This window comes from Rhipicephalus microplus, chromosome 8, assembly GCF_043290135.1.
Source record: "Rhipicephalus microplus isolate Deutch F79 chromosome 8, USDA_Rmic, whole genome shotgun sequence".
NCBI lineage: Eukaryota > Metazoa > Arthropoda > Arachnida > Ixodida > Ixodidae > Rhipicephalus > Rhipicephalus microplus.
Window position 1 is genome coordinate 125013273 of NC_134707.1, and position 15973 is coordinate 125029245.

The following is a 15973-nucleotide window of genomic DNA, read 5'->3' on the forward strand; positions in this document are numbered from 1 at the left end:
TGACTTGTGCGTTCCTCGTAGTACGTAACCACCAGTGGCACATACCCGAAATAGGTATAACATTTGACCTCGAAGGTGCTGCCGGTGAGACATTTCTTCTTTGCGTTGTTTACCAATAAACAATAGTGCTCAATGTACATGCCAATGGCTGCTAATGGGGAATGAGAGCCAGGAGCATTCGGCTTTTAGACGACGCGCACCCTGCGACTTCCATTAGCAGCCAATGGCATGTACATTGAGCACTGGCGGACAAGAAAGGGTTGCTTCATTATACTCGCTGGGTGTAACTTCCTTAGTTTTAGAAAGCCTTAGCGAGTGTTGAGCCGCAGGGCCATGAATACAATGAACTAGTATATACCATTAATGAATTCGAGGTGGTTAAAGGGGGGGAAGCATTACGAAGCGCAAGCCGTAAGAACATAAAAGCTGAATCCTCCTGTCTCTCATTTCAACTTAGCAGCCACTGGCATGTATATTGACCAGTATCTGACAGGAAAAGGTTGCTACGTTATACTCTCTGGGCGTAACCTCCTTGGTTTTAGAAAGGTTTAGCGAGCATTAGGCCGGAGTGCATGCCATGAATACAGTGAACTAGTATTTACCATGAACTCAAGGTGGTTGAAGGTGGGAAGTAGACCCGAAGTGCAAGCCTTAAGAAAGTGTGCGTGTGCCACCTCTCGTTTAGTCCTTGGAATGTCCACTGACAGTGCTTACATATGGGGAATATATAATAAAAAGATACGAGATGTTGGGACTTGGAGTGTTGAATAGATGGACGAATCAACACACTGACAGATGCATGGATGGACTCAAGGAAGGACTCAGGGGCGGGTTCATGAACGAACGCAGGGACGGGCGCACGAACAGATGCATGGACGGTTACAAAGATGGACGCATGGATGGACAAATGCTTCGCCCCACTCTCCATCATTCATTTCGTGAATATGCTGCCATTTTTTTCTTTGCGCTGATAGCTTTGGAGAAATGTTCTGACGGTGGTGAGTGTGGAGCACGACTGTCTCCTTGGCGCAATTGGCCAGCGCGTTCGGCTGTTAAGCGAAAGGTTGGAGGTTCGAGCCCTCCCGGAAGCGGTGTGTCACTTTTTTTTGTTCGCGCTGATAGCTTTGAAAAAATGTTCTGGCGGAGGTGAGAAAGCTGCACTGCTGTCTCCGTGGCACAATTGGCTAGCGCGTTCGGCTGTTATTCGAAAGGCTGGAGGTTCGAGCCCTGCCGGGAGCGGTGTGTCGCTTTTTTTCTTTGCGCTGATAGCTTTGGAGAAATTTACTGACCGTGGTGAGAGTGGAGCACGACTGTCTCCGTGGTGCAATTGTCTAGCGCGTTCGGCTGTTAACCGAAAGGTTTGAGGTTTCAGCCTACCCGGAGGTGGTGTGTGGCTTTTTTTTCTTTGCGCTGATAGCTTTGGAGAAATGTTCTGATGGTGGTGAGAGTGGAGCACGATAATTTCCGTGGCGCAATTGGCTAGCGCGTTCGGCTGTTAACCGAAAGGTTGGAGGTTCGAGCCCTCCCGGGAGCAGTGTGTCGCTTTTTTTCTTTGCGCTGATAGCTTTGAACAAATATTCTGATGGTGATGAGAGTGGAGCACGACTGTCTCCGTGGCTCAATTGGCTAGCACGTTCGGCTGTTAATCGAAAGGTTGGAGGTTCGAGCCTACCCGGGGGCGGTGTGTCGCTTTTTTTTGCGCTGATAGCTTTTGAGAAATGTTCTGACGGTGGTGAGAGCGGAGCACGACTGTCTCTGTGGTGCAATTGGCTAACACGTTCGGCTGTTAACCGAAAGGTTGGAGGCTGGAGCCCTCCCGGGACTGGTGTGTCGCTTTTTTTTTTGCTCTTATAGCTTTGGAAAGATGTTCTGACGGTGGTGAGAGTCGAGCACGACTGCCTCCGTGGCGCAATTGGCTAGCGCGTTGGGCCGTCAACCGAATTGTTGGAGGTTCGAGCCCCCCAGGGAGCGGTGTGTCACTTTTTTTCTTTGCGCTGATAGCTTTGGAGAAATGTTTTGATGGTGGTGAGAGTGGAGCACGACAATTTCCGTGGCGCAATTGGCTAGCGCGTTCGGCCTTTAACCGAAAGGTTGGAGGTTCGAGCCCTCCCGGGAGCAGTGTGTCGCTTTTTTCTTTGCGCTGATAGCTTTGAACAAATGTTCTGATGGTGGTGAGAGTGAAGCACGACTGCCTCCGTGGCGCAAGTGGCTAGCGCGTTCGGCTGTTAACCACAACATTCGAGGTTTGAGCCCACCCGGAGGTGGTGTGTCGCTTTTGTTCAGGGGCGAAGCTCCTTAAGGCGTGGCTTGTGCGTTCCTCGTAGTACGTAACCACCAGTGGCACATAACCGAAATAGGTATAACATTTGACCTCGAAGGTGCTGCCGGTGAGACATTTCTTCTTTGCGTTGTTTACCAATAAACAATAGTGCTCAATGTACATGCCAATGGCTGCTAATGGGGAATGAGAGCCAGGAGCATTCGGCTTTTAGACGACGCGCACCCTGCGACTTCCATTAGCAGCCAATGGCATGTACATTGAGCACTAGCGGACAAGAAAGGGTTGCTACATTATACTCGCTGGGTGTAACTTCTTTAGTTTTAGAAAGCCTTAGCAAGTGTTGAGCCGCAGGGCCATGAATACAATGAACTAGTATATACCATGAATGAATTCGAGGTGGTTAAAGGGGGGGAAGCATTACGAAGCGCAAGCAGTAAAAACATAAAAGCTGAATCCTCCTGTCTCTCATTTCAACTTAGCAGCCACTGGCATGTATATTGAGCACTATCTGACAGGAAAAGGTTGCTACGTTATACTCTCTGGGCGTAACCTCTTTGGTTTTAGAAAGGTTTAGCGAGCATTGGGCCGCAGTGCATGCCATGAATACAGTGAACTAGTATTTACCATAAACTCAAGGTGGTTGAAGGTGGGAAGTAGACCCGAAGTGCAAGCCTTAAGAAAGTGTGCGTGTGCCACCTCTCGTTTAGTCCTTGGAATGTCCACTGACAGTGCTTGCATATGGGGAATATATGATAAAAAGATGCGAGATGTTGGGACTTGGAGTGTTGAATAGTTGGACAAATCAAGACACTGTCAGATGCATGGATGGACTCAAGGAAGGACGCAGGGGCGGGTTCATGAACGAACGCAGGGACGGGCGCACGAACAGATGCATGGACGGTTACAAAGATGGACGCATGGATGGACAAATGCTTCGCCCCACTCTTCATCATTCATTTCGTGAATATGCTGCCATTTTTTTTCTTTGCGCTGATAGCTTTGGAGAAATGTTCTGACGGTGGTGAGTGTGGAGCACGACTGTCTCCTTGGCGCAATTGGCCAGCGCGTTCGGCTGTTAAGCGAAAGGTTGGAGGTTCGAGCCCTCCCGGAAGCGGTGTGTCACTTTTTTTTGTTCGCGCTGATAGCTCTGAAAAAATGTTCTGGCGGAGGTGAGAAAGCTGCACTACTGTCTCCGTGGCACAACTGGCTAGCGCGTTCGGCTGTTATTCGAAAGGCTGGAGGTTCGAGCCCTGCCTGGAGCGGTGTGTTGCTTTTTTTCTTTGCGCTGATAGCTTTGGAGAAATTTACTGACCGTGGTGAGAGTGGAGCACGACTGTCTCCGTGGTGCAATTGTCTAGCGCGTTCGGCTGTTAACCGAAAGGTTTGAGGTTTCAGCCTACCCGGAGGTGGTGTGTGGCTTTTTTTTTTCTTTGCGCTGATAGCTTTGGAGAAATGTTCTGATGGTGGTGAGAGTGGAGCACGACAATTTCCGTGGCGCAATTGGCTAGCGCGTTCGGCTGTTAACCGAAAGTTTGGAGGTTCGAGCCCTCCCGGGAGCAGTGTGTCGCTTTTTTTCTTTGCGCTGATAGCTTTGAACAAATATTCTGATGGTGGTGAGAGTGGAGCACGACTGTCTCCGTGGCTCAATTGGCTAGCACGTTCGGCTGTTAATCGAAAGGTTGGAGGTTCGAGCCTACCCGGGGGCGGTGTGTCGCTTTTTTTGCGCTGATAGCTTTGAAGAAATCTTCTGTTGGTGGTGAGACTGGAGCACGACTGTCTCCTTGGCGAAATTGGCTAGCGTGTTCGGCCGTTAACCGAAAGTTTGGAGGTTTGAGCCCACCCGGGGGCGTTGTGTCACTTTGTTTCTCTGGTAGCTTTGGAGAAATGTTCTCAAGGAGGTGAGAGTGGTGCACGACTGTCTCCGTGGCACAACTGGCTAGCGCGTTCGGCTATTAACCGAAAGTTTGGAGGTTCGAGCCCTCCCGGGAGCGGTGTGTCGCTTTTTTTCTTTGCGGTGATAGCTTTGGAGAAATGTTCTGACCGTGGTGAGAGTGGAGCACGACTGTCTCTGTGGCGCGATTGGCTAGCGCGTTTGGCTGTTAACCGAAAGTTTGGAGGCTCGAGCCGTTCCGGGACTCGTGTGTCGCTTTTTTTTCTTTGCGCTGATAGCTTTGGAGAAATGTTCTGACGGTGGTGAGAGTGAAGAACGACTGTCTCCGTGGCGCAATTGTCTAGCGCGTTCGGCTGTTTACCGAAAGGTTGGACGTTCGAGCCTACCCGGAGGTGGTGTGTCGCTTTTTTTTTCTTTGCGCTGATAGCTTTGGAGAAATGTTCTGATGGTGGTGAGAGGGGAGCACGACTGTCTCCGTGGCACAATTGGCTAGCGCGTTCGGCGGTTAAACGAAAGTTTGGAGGTTCGAACCCTCTCAGGCAGTGTGTCGCTGTTTTGCGCTGATAGCTTTCGAGAAATGTTCTGACGGTGGTGAGAGTGGACCACGACTGTCTCCGTGGCGCATTTGGCTAGCGCGTTCGGCCGTTAACCGAAATGTTGGAGGTTCGAGCCCTCCCGGGAGCGGTGTGTCGCTTTTTTTCTTTGCGCTGATAGCTTTGAACAATTTTTAGGATGGTGGTGAGAGTGGAGCATCACTGTCTCTGTGGCGCAATTGGCTAGCGCGTTCGGCTGTTAACCGAAAGGCTGGAGGTTCGAGCCCTCCCGGGAGCGGTGTGTCGCTTTTTTTCTTTGCGCTGATAGCTCTGGAGAAATGATCTGATGGTGGTGAGAGTGGAGCACGACAATCTCCGTGGCGCAAGTGGCTAGCGCGTTCGGCTGTTAACCGAAAAGTTGGAGGTTCGAGCCTACACGGGGGCGGTGTGTCGCTTTTTTTCGCGCTGATAGCTTTTGAGAAATGTTGTGACGGTGGTGAGAGAGGAGCACGAATGTCTCCGTTACGCAATTGGCTAGCGCGTTCGGCTGTTAACTGAAAGGTTGGAGGCTCGAACCTACATGGGGGTGGTGTGTCGCTATTTCTTCTTCGCGCTGATAACTTTGGAGAAATATTCTGACGGAGATGAGAGTGGAGCACGGCTGTCTCTGTGGCGCATTGGGCTAGCGCGTTCAGCCGTTAACAGAAAGGTTGGAGGTTTGAGCCCTCACAAAAGCGGTGTGTCACTTTTTTTCTTTTCCCTGATAGCTTTGGAGAAATGTTCTGACCGTGGTGAGAGTGGAGCACGACTGTCTCCGTGGCGCAATTGGCTAGCGCGTTCGGCTGGTAACCGAAAGGTTGGAGGTTCGAGCCCTACCGAAAGCGGTGTCTCGCTTTTTTTCTTTGCGCTGACAGCATTGGAAAAATGTTCTGATGGTGGTGAGAGTGGAGCACGACAATCTCTGTGGCGCAATTGGCTAGCGCGTTCGCCTGTTAACCGAAAGGTTGGAGGTTCCAGCCTACCCGGAGGTGGTGTGTGGCTTTATTTCTTTGCGCTGATAGCTTTGGAGAAATGTTCTGATGGTGGTGAGAGTGGAGCACGACAATTTCTGTGGCGCAATTGGCTAGCGCGTTCGGCTGTTAACCGAAAGGTTGAAGGTTCGAGCCCTCCCGGGAGCAGTGTGTCGCTTTTTTCCTTTGCGCTGATAGCTTTGAACAAATATTCTGATGGTGGTGAGAGTGGAGCACGACTGTCTCCGTGGCTGAATTGGCTAGCACGTTCGGCTGTTAATCGAAAGGTTGGAGGTTCCAGCCTACCAGGGGACGGTGTGTCGCTTTTTTTTGCGCTGATAGCTTTTGAGAAATGATCTGATGGTGGTGAGAGTGGAGCACGACAATCTCCGTGGCGCAATAGGCTAGCGCGTTCAGCTATTAACCGAAAGTTGGGAGGTTTGAGCCCACCCGGGGGCGGTGTGTTGCTTTTTTTTTCGCTGATGGCTTTTGAGAAATATTCTGACGGTGGTGAGAGTGGAGCACGACAATCACCGTGGCGCAATTGGCTAGTGCGTTCGGCTGTTAACCGAAAGGTTGGAGGCTCGAGCCCTCCCGGGAGTGGTGTGTCGCTTTTTTTTTTTCTTTGCGCTGATAGCTTTGGAGAAATATTCTTACGGTGGTGAGAACGCTGCACTACTGTCTCAGTGGCGCAATCGGCTAGCGCGTTCCGCTGTTAACCGAAACGTTGGAGGTTCGAACCTACGTGGGGGTGGTGTGTCGCTATTTCTTCTTCGCGCTGATAACTTTGGAGAAATATTCTGACGGAGGTGAGAGTGGAGCACGGCTGTCTCTGTGGCGAAATGGGCTAGCGCGTTCAGCCGTTAACAGAAAAGTTGGAGGTTCGAGCCCTCCCAAAAGCGGTGTGTCGCTTTTTTTCTTTGCGCTGATAGCTTTGGAAAATGTTCTGACCGTGGTGAGAGTGGAGCACGACTGTCTCCGTGGCGCAATTGGCTCACGCGTTCGGCTGTTAACCGAAAGGTTAGAGGTTCGAGCACTCCCGAAAGCGGTGTGTCGCTTTTTTTTCTTTGCGCTGATAGCATTGGAAAAATGTTCTGATGGTGGGGAGAGTGGAGCACGACAATCTCTGTGGCGCAATTGGCTAGCGCGTTCGGCTGTTAACCGAAAGGTAGGAGGTTCGAGCCCTCCCAGGCATTGTGTCGCTTTTTTGCACTGATAGCTTTGAGAAATGTTATGACGGTGGTGAAAGTGGAGCACGACTGTCTCCGTGGTGCAATTGTCTAGCGCGTTCGGCCGCTAATTGAAAGGTTGGAGGTTCGAGCCTACCCGGGGGCGGTTTGTCGCTTTTTCTTGCGCTGATAGCTTTTGAGAAATGTTCTGACGGTGGTGAGAGTGGAGCGCGACTGTCTCCGTGGTGCAATTGGCTAGCGCGTTCGGCTGTTAACCGAAAGGTTGGAGGCTCGAGCCCTCCCGGGACTGGTGTGTCGCTTTTTTTTCTTTGCGCTTATAGCTTTGGAAAGATGTTCTGACGGTGGTGAGAGTCGAGCACGAATGTCTCCGTGGCGCAATTGGCTAGCGCGTTGGGCCGCCAACCGAATTGTTGGAGGTTCGAGCCCCCCCCCCCCCCCCCCGGGAGCGGTGTGTCGCTTTTTTTCTTTGCGCTGATAGCTTTGGAGAAATGTTTTGATGGTGGTGAGAGTGGAGCACGACAATCTCCGTGGCGCAATTGGCTAGCGCGTTCGGCCTTTAACCGAAAGGTTGGAGGTTCGAGCCCTCCCGGGAGCGGTGTGTCCCTTTTTTTTCTTCGTGCTAATAGCTTTGGAGAAATGTTCTGACGGAGGTGAGAGTGCTGCACTACTGTCTCCATGGCGCAATGGGCTAGCGCGTTCGGCCGTTAACCAAAATGTTGGAGGTTCGAGCCCTCCCGGGAGTGGTGTGTCGCTTTTTTCTTTGCGCTGATAGCTTTGAACAAATGTTCTGATGTTGGTGAGAGTGGAGCACGACTGTCTCCGTTGCGCAATTGGCTTGCGCGTTCGGCTGTTAACCGAAAAATTCGAGGTTTGAGCCCACCCGGAGATGGTGTGTCGCTTTCGTTTAGGGGCGAAGCTCCTTATGGCGTGGCTTGTGCGTTCCTCGTAGTGCGCAACCACCAGTGGCACATACCCGAAATAGGTATAACATTTGACCTCGAAGGTGCTGCCGGTGAGAGATTTCTTCTTTGCGTTGTTTACCAATAAACATTAGTGCTCAATGTACATGCCAATGGCTGCTTATGGGGAATGAGAGCCAGGAGCATTCGGCTTTTAGACAACGAACAACCTGCGTCTTCCATTAGCAGCCAATGGCATGTACAATGAGCACCAGCGGACAAGAAAGGGTTGCTACATTATACTCGCTGGTGTAACCTCCTTACATTTAGAAAGCCTTAGCGAGTGTTGAGCCGCAGGGCCATGAATACAATGAACTAGTATATACCATGAATGAATTCGAGGTGGTTAAAGGGGGGGAAGCAGATAAGAAGCGCAAGCCGTAAGAACATAAAAGCTGAATCCTCCTGTCTCTCATTTCAACTTAGCAGCCACTGGCATGTATATTGACCACTATCTGACAGGAAAAGGTTGCTACGTTATACTCTCTGGGCGTAACCTCCTTGGTTTTAGCAAGGTTTAGCGACCATTGGGCCGCAGTGCATGCCATGAATAGAGTGAACTAGTATTTACCATGAACCCAAGGTGGTTGAAGGTGGGAAGTAGACCCGAAGCGCAAGCCTTAAGAAAGTGTGCGTGTGCCACCTCTCGTTTAGTCCTTATAATGTCTACTGACAGTGCTTACATATGGGGAATATATGATAAAAAGATGCGAGATGGTGGGACTTGGAGTGTTGAATAGATGGACGAATGGACACACTGACAGATGCATGGATGGACTCATGAAAGGACGCAGGGGCGAGTTCATGAACGAACGCAAGGACGGGCGCACGAACAGATGCATGGACAGTTGCAAATATGGACGCATGGACGGACGATGCTTCGCCCCACTCTCCATCATTCATTCCGTGAATATGCTGCCATTTTTTTTCTTTGCGCTGATAGCTTTGGAGAAATGTTCTGACGGTGGTGAGTGTGGAGCACGACTGTCTCCTTGGCGCAGTTGGCCAGCGCGTTCGGCTGTTAAGCGAAAGGTTGGAGGTTCGAGCCCTCCCGGAAGCGGTGTGTCACTTTTTTTTGTTCGCGCTGATAGCTTTGAAAAAATGTTCTGGCGGAGGTGAGAAAGCTGCATTACTGTCTCCGTGGCACAATTGGCTAGCGCGTTCGGCTATTAATCGAAAGGCTGGAGGTTCGAGCCCTCCCGGGAGCGGTGTGTCGCTTTTTTTCTTTGCGCTGATAGCTTTGGAGAAATGTACTGACCGTGGTGAGAGTGGAGCACGACTGTCTCCGTGGCGCAATTGGCTAGCGCGTTCGGCCGTTAACCTAAAGTTTTGGAGGTTTGAGCCCACCCGGGGGCGTTGTGTCACTTTTTTACCTGGTAGCTTTGGAGAAATGTTCTCAAGGAGGTGAGAGTGGAGCACGACTGTCTCCGTGGCACAACTGACTAGCGCGTTCGGCTATTAACCGAAAGTTTGAAGGTTCGAGCCCACCCGGGGGCGGTGTGTCGCTTTTTTTCTGCTGATAGCTTTTGAGAAATGTTCTGACGGTGGTGAGAGTGGAGCACGACTGTTTGCATGACGCAATTGGCTAGCGCGTTCGGCAGTTAACCGAAAGGTTGGAGGCTCGAGCCCTTCCGGGAGTGGTGTGTCACTTTTTTTCTTTGCGCATAGAGCATTGGAGAAATGTTCTGACAGTGGTGAGAATGTGGCACTATTGTCTTTTTTTCTTTGCGCTGATAGCTTTGGAGAAATGTTCTGACCGTGGGGAGAGTGGAGCACGACTGTCTCCGTGGCGCGATTGGCTAGCGCGTTCGGCTGTTAACCGATAGTTTGGAGGCTTGAGCCGTTCCGGGACTCGTGTGTCGCTTTTTTTTCTTTGCGCTGATAGATATGAGAAATGTTCTGACGGTGTTGATAGTAGAGCACGACTGTCTCCGTGTGGCAATTGTCTAGCGCGTTCGGCTGTTAACCGAAAGGTATGACGTCCCAGCCTACCTGGAGGTGGTGCGTCGCTTTTTTTTTCTTTGCGATGATAGCTTTGGAGAAATGTTCTGATGGTGGTGAGAGTGGAGCGCGACTGTCTCCGTGGCACAATTGGCTAGCGCGTTCAGCGGTTAAACGAAAGTTTGGAGGTTCGAGCCCTCTCAGGCAGTGTGTCAATCTTTTGCGCTGATAGCTTTCGAGAAATGTTCTGACGGGGTTGAGAGTGGAGCACGACTGTCTCCGTGGCGCAATTGGCTAGCGCGTTTGGCCGTTAACCGAAATGTTGGAGGTTCGAGCCCTCCCGGGAGCGGTGTGTCGCTTTTTTCTTTTTTGCGCTGATAGCTTTGGAGAAATGTTCTGTCGGTGGTGAGAGGGGAGCACGACTGTCTCCGTTGCGCAATTGGCTAAAGCATTTGGCTGTTACTCGAAAGTTTGGAGGCTCGAGCCCTCCCTGGAGCGGTGTGTCGCTTTTTTGCGCTGATAGCTTTGGTGAAATGTTCTCACGGTGGTGAGAGAAGAGCACGACTGTCTCCGTGGCGCAATTGGCTAGCGCGTTCGGCTGTTATCCGATAGGTTGAAGGTTCCAGCCCTCCCGGGAGTGATGTGTCGCTTTTTTTCTTTGCGCTGGTAGCTTTGAAGAATTGTTCTCATGGTGGTGAGAGTGGAGCACGACTGTCGCCGTGGCGCAATCGGCTAGCGCGTTCGGCTGTTAACCGAAAAATTCGAGGTTTGAGCCCACCCGGAGATGGTGTGTCGCTTTTGTTTAGGGGCAAAGCTCCTTTAGGCGTGGCTTGTGCGTCCCTCGTAGTTGGCAACCACCAGTGGCACATACCTGAAATAGGTATCACATTTGACCTCGAAGGTGCTGCCGGTGAGAGATTTCTTGTTTTCATTGTTTTCCAATAAAAAATAGTGCTCAATGTACATGCCAATGGCTGATAATGGGGAATGAGAGTCAGGAGCATTCGGCTTTCAGACAACGCGCACGCTGCGATCCCCATTAGCAGCCAATGGCATGTACAATGAGCACTACCGGACAAGAAAGGGTTGCTACTTTATACTCGCTGGGTGTAACCTCTTTAGTTTTAGAAAGGCTTAGCGAGCGTTGAGCCGCAGGGCCATGAATACAATGAACTAGTATATACCATGAATGAATTCGAGGTTGTTAAAGGGGGGGAAGCAGATACGAAGCGCAAGCCGTAAGTACATAAAAGCTGAATCCTCCTGTCTCTCATTTCATCTTAGCTGCCACTGGCATGTACATTGACCACTATCTGACATGAAAAGGTTGCTACGTTATACTCACTGCGCGTAACCTCCTTAATTTTAGAAAGGTTTAGCGAGCATTGGGCCACAGTGCATGCCATGAATACAGTGAACTAGAATTTACCATGAACTCAAGGTGGTTGAAGGTGGGAAGTTGACCCGAAGCGCAAGCCGTAAGAAAGTGTGCCTGTGCCACCCCTCGTTTTGTCCTTGGAATGCCAACTGAATGGCAGTGCTTATATATGGAGAATATATGATAAAAAGATGCGAGAAGGTGGGACTTGGAGTGTTGAATAGATGGTCGAGTAGACACATTGACAGATGCATGGATGGACGCATGAAAGGACGCAGGGGCGGATGCATGAACGAACGCAGGGACGGGCGCACGAACAGATGCATGGACGGTCACAAAGACGGACGCATGGACGGACAAATGCTTCGCCCAACTCTCCATCATTCATTCCGTGAATATGCTGCCATTTTTTTTCTTTGCGCTGATAGCTTTGCAGATATGTTCGGACGGTGGTAAGAATGGAGCACGACAATCGCCGTGGCGCAATTGGCTAGCGCATTCGGCTGTTAAGCGAAAGTCTGGAGATTCGAACCCTCCCGGAAGCGGTGTGTCACTTTTTTTTCTTCGCGCTGATAGCTTTGAAAAAATGTTCTGGCGGAGGTGAGAAAGCTACACTACAGTCTCCATGGCACAATTGGCTGGCGCGTTCAGCTGTTAATCGAAAGGTTGGAGGTTTGAGCCCACTCGGGGGTGGTGTGTCGCTTTTTTGCGCTGATAGCTTTGAAGAAATCTTCGGACGGTGGTGAGACTGGAGCACGACTGTCTGCTTGGCGAAATTGGCTAGCGCGTTCGGCCGTTAACCGAAAGTTTGGAGGTTTGAGCCCACCCGGGGGCGTTGTGTCACTTTTTTCCCTGGTAGCTTTGGACAAATGTTGTCAAGGAGGTTAGAGTAGAGCACGACTGTCTCCGTGGCACGACTGGCTAGCGCGTTCGGCTATTAACCGAAAGATTGGACGTCCCAGCCTACCTGGAGGTGGTGTGTCGCTTTTTTTTCTTTGCGCTGATAGCTTTGGAGAATTGTTCCAATGGTGGTGAGAGTGGAGCACGACTGTCTCCTTGGCACAATAGGCTAGCGCGATCAGCGGCTAAACGAAAGTTTAAAGGTTCGAGCCCTCTAAGGCAGTGCGTCGCTCTTTTGCGCTGATAGCTTTCGAGAAATGCTCTGACGGGGGTGAGAGTGGAGCACGACTGTCTCCGTGGCGCAATTGGCTAGCGCGTTCGGCCGTTAACCGAAATGTTGGAGGTTCGAGCCCACCCGGGAGCGGTGTGTCGCTTTTTTCTATGCGCTGATAGCTTTGGAGAAATGTTCTGACGGTGGGAAGAGTGGAGCACGACTGTCTCCGTGGCGCAATAGGCTAGCGCGTTGAGCTATTAACCGAAAGTTTGGAGGTTTGAGCCCACACGGGGGCGGTGTGTCGCTTTTTTTCTGCTGATAGCTTTTGAGAAATGTTCTGACGGTGGTGAGAGTGGAGCACGACTGTTTGCATGACGCAATTGGCTAGCGCGTTCGTCTGTTAACCGAAAGGTTGGAGGCTCGAGCCCTTCCGGGAGTGGTGTGTCACTTTTTTTCTTTGCGCATATAGCATTGGAGAAATGTTCTGACAGTGGTGAGAATGTGGCACTATTGTCCCAGTGGCACAATTGGCTAGCGCGTTCGGCTGTTAATCGAAAGACTGGAGGTTCGAGCCCACCCGGGAGCGGTGTGTCACTTTTTTTCTTTGCACTGATAGCTTTGGAGAAATGTTCTGGCCGTGGTGAGAGTGGAGCACGACTGTCTCCGTGGCGCGATTGGCTAGCGCGTTCGGCTGTTAACCGAAAGTTTGGAGGCTCGAGCCATTCCAGGACTCGGGAGTCGCTTTTTTTGTTTGCGCTGATAGCTTTGGAGAAATGTTCTGACGGTGTTGATAGTAGAGCACGACTGTCTTCGTGGCGCAATTGTCTACCGCGTTCGGCTGTTAACCGAAAGGTTGGACGTCCCAGCCTACCTGGAGGTGGTGTGTCGCTTTTTTTTCTTTGCGCTGATAGCTTTGGAGAATTGTTCCAATGGTGGTGAGAGTGGAGCACGACTGTCTCCTTGGCACAATTGGCTAGCGCGATCAGCGGCTAAACGAAAGTTTAAAGGTTCGAGCCCTCTAAGGCAGTGCGTCGCTCTTTTGCGCTGATAGCTTTCGAGAAATGTTCTGACGGGGGTGAGAGTGGAGCACGACTGTCTCCGTGGCGCAATTGGCTAGCGCGTTCGGCCGTTAACCGAAATGTTGGAGGTTCGAGCCCAACCGGGAGCGGTGTGTCGCTTTTTTCTATGCGCTGATAGCTTTGGAGAAATGTTCTGACGGTGGGAAGAGTGGAGCACGACTGTCTCCGTGGCGCAATAGGCTAGCGCGTTGAGCTATTAACCGAAAGTTTGGAGGTTTGAGCCCACACGGGGGCGGTGTTTCGCTTTTTTTCCGCTGATGGCTTTTCAGAAATATTCTGACGGTGGTGAGAGTGGAGCACGACTTTTTCCATGGCGCAATTGGCTAGCGCGTTCGGCTGTTAACCGAAAGGTTGGAGGCTCGAGCCCTCCCGGGAGTGGTGTGTCGCTTTTTTTGCGCTGATAGCTTTGGAGAAATGTTCTGACGGTGGTGAGAATGCTGCACTACTGTCTCAGTGGCGCAATTGGCTAGCGCGTTCGACTGTTAACGGAAAGGTTGGATGCTCGAGCCCTCCCGGGAGTGGTGTGTCGCTTTTTTCTATGCGCTGATAGCTTTGGAGAAATGTTCTGACGGTGGGAAGAGTGGAGCACGACTGTCTCCGTGGCGCAATAGGCTAGCGCGTTGAGCTATTAACCGAAAGTTTGGAGGTTTGAGCCCACACGGGGGCGGTGTGTCGCTTTTTTCCGCTGATAGCTTTGGAGAAATGTTCTGACGGAGGTTAAAGTGGAGCACGGCTGCCTCTGTGGCACAATGGGCTAGTAGCGCGTTCGGCCGTTAACCGAAAGGTTGGAGGTTCAAGCCCTCCCGAAGGCGGTGTGTCGCTTTTTTCTTTGCGCTGATAGCTTTGGAGAAATGTTCTGATGGAGGTGAGCGTGGAGCACGACTGTCTCCGTGGCGCAATTGGCTAGCGTGCTCGGCTGTTAACCGAAAGGTTGGAGGTTTGAGCCCACCCGGGGGCGGTGTGTCGCTTTTTTTTCCGCTGATGGCTTTTGAGAAATGTTCTGACGGTGGTGAGAGTGGAGCACGACTGTTTCCAAGGCGCAATCGGCTAGCACGTTCGGCTGTTAACCGAAAGGTTGGAGGTTCGAGCCTACCCGGAGGTGGTGTGTCGCTTTTTTTATCTTTGCGCTGATACCTTTGGAGAAATGCTCTGACGGTGGTGAGAGTGGAGCACAGCTGTCTCCGAGGCGCAATTGCCTAGCGCATTCAGCCGTAACCAAAAGATTTGAGGTTCGAGCCCTCCCGGGAGCGGTGTGTCACTTTTTTTTCTTCGCGCTGATAGCTTTGAAAAAATGTTCTGACGGAGGTGAGAGTGCTGCACTACTGTCTCCTTGGCGCAATTGGCTAGCGCGTTCGGCTGTTAACCGAAAGTTTGGAGGTTTGAGCCCACCCAGAGGCGGTGTGTAACTTTTTTTCTTTTCCCTGATAGCTTTGGAGAAATGTTCTGATGGAGGTGAGCGTGGAGCACGACTGTCTCCGTGGCGCAATTGGCTAGCGTGCTCGGCTGTTAACCGAAAGGTTGGAGGTTTGAGCCCACCCGGGGGCGGTGTGTCGCTTTTTTTTCCGCTGATGGCTTTTGAGAAATGTTCTGACGGTGGTGAGAGTGGAGCACGACTGTTTCCATGGCGCAATATGCTAGCGCGTTCGGCTGTTAACCGAAAGCTTGGAGTTTCGAGCCCCCCTGGGGGGGGTGTGTCGCTTTTTCATCTTAGCGCTGATAGCTTTGGAGAAATGTTCTGACGGAGGTGAGAGTGCAGCACGGCTGTCTCCGTGGCGCAATGGGCTAGCGCGTTCGGCCGTTAACCGAAAGGTTGGAGGTTCGAGCCCTCCCAAAGGCGATGTGTCGCTTTTTTTCTTTGCGCTGATAGCTTTGGAAAAGTATTCTGACAATGGTGAGAGTGGAGCACGACTGTCTCCGGTGCACAATTGGCTAGCGCGTTCGGCGCTTAAACGAAAGTTTGGAGGTTCGAGCCCTCCCGCAAGTTGTGTGTCGCTTTTTTTGCGCTTATAGCTTTCGAGAATAGTTCTGACGGTGCTGAGAGTGCTTCACTACTGTCTCCGTGACGCAATCGGCTAGCGCGTACGGCTATTAACCGAAAGGTTGGAGGTTCGAGCCTACCCGGAGGTGGTGTGTCGGTTTTTTTTCTTTGCGCTTATAGCTTTGAAGAAATGTTGTGACAGAGGTGAGAGTGGCGCACTACAGTCTCCGTGGCACAATTGGCTAGCGAGTTCGGCTGTTATTCGAAAGGTTGAAGGTTTGAGCCCACTCGGCGGCGGTGTGTCGCTTTTTTTGCGCTGATAGCTTTGAAGAAATATTCTGACGGTGGTGAGACTGGAGCACGACTGTCTGCTTGGCGAAATTGGCTAGCGCGTTCGGCTATTAACCGAAAGTTTGGAGGTTCGAGCCCACCCGGGGGCGGTGTGTCGCTTTTTTTCTGCTGATAGCTTTTGAGAAATGTTCTGACAGTTGTGAGAGTGGAGCACGACTGTTTGCATGACGCAATTGGCTAGCGCGTTCGGCTGTTAACCGAATGGTTGGAGGCTCGAGCCCTTCCGGGAGTGGTGTGTCACTTTTTTTCTTTGCGCATATAGCATTGG

General features: G+C 51.4%; 8 non-coding genes across 8 annotated transcripts; all 8 read left to right on the top strand.

Annotated features, from left to right (window-relative positions):
- Positions 1-1460: 1460 nt before the first annotated feature.
- Positions 1461-1534, top strand: TRNAN-GUU (transfer RNA asparagine (anticodon GUU)). The gene has a single exon. It is a non-coding gene; the product is annotated as a tRNA-Asn (tRNA).
- Positions 1535-2044: 510 nt separating this feature from the next.
- TRNAK-UUU (transfer RNA lysine (anticodon UUU)) lies at positions 2045-2118 on the top strand. Its single transcript has one exon. It is a non-coding gene; the product is annotated as a tRNA-Lys (tRNA).
- Positions 2119-3766: 1648 nt separating this feature from the next.
- On the top strand, positions 3767-3840 carry TRNAN-GUU (transfer RNA asparagine (anticodon GUU)). The gene has a single exon. It is a non-coding gene; the product is annotated as a tRNA-Asn (tRNA).
- A 1089-nt stretch (positions 3841-4929) lies between these two features.
- Positions 4930-5003, top strand: TRNAN-GUU (transfer RNA asparagine (anticodon GUU)). The gene has a single exon. It is a non-coding gene; the product is annotated as a tRNA-Asn (tRNA).
- An 806-nt stretch (positions 5004-5809) lies between these two features.
- On the top strand, positions 5810-5883 carry TRNAN-GUU (transfer RNA asparagine (anticodon GUU)). The gene has a single exon. It is a non-coding gene; the product is annotated as a tRNA-Asn (tRNA).
- A 954-nt stretch (positions 5884-6837) lies between these two features.
- Positions 6838-6911, top strand: TRNAN-GUU (transfer RNA asparagine (anticodon GUU)). The gene has a single exon. It is a non-coding gene; the product is annotated as a tRNA-Asn (tRNA).
- Positions 6912-7426: 515 nt separating this feature from the next.
- On the top strand, positions 7427-7500 carry TRNAK-UUU (transfer RNA lysine (anticodon UUU)). Its single transcript has one exon. It is a non-coding gene; the product is annotated as a tRNA-Lys (tRNA).
- Positions 7501-8998: 1498 nt separating this feature from the next.
- Positions 8999-9072, top strand: TRNAN-AUU (transfer RNA asparagine (anticodon AUU)). The gene has a single exon. It is a non-coding gene; the product is annotated as a tRNA-Asn (tRNA).
- Positions 9073-15973: the final 6901 nt, after the last annotated feature.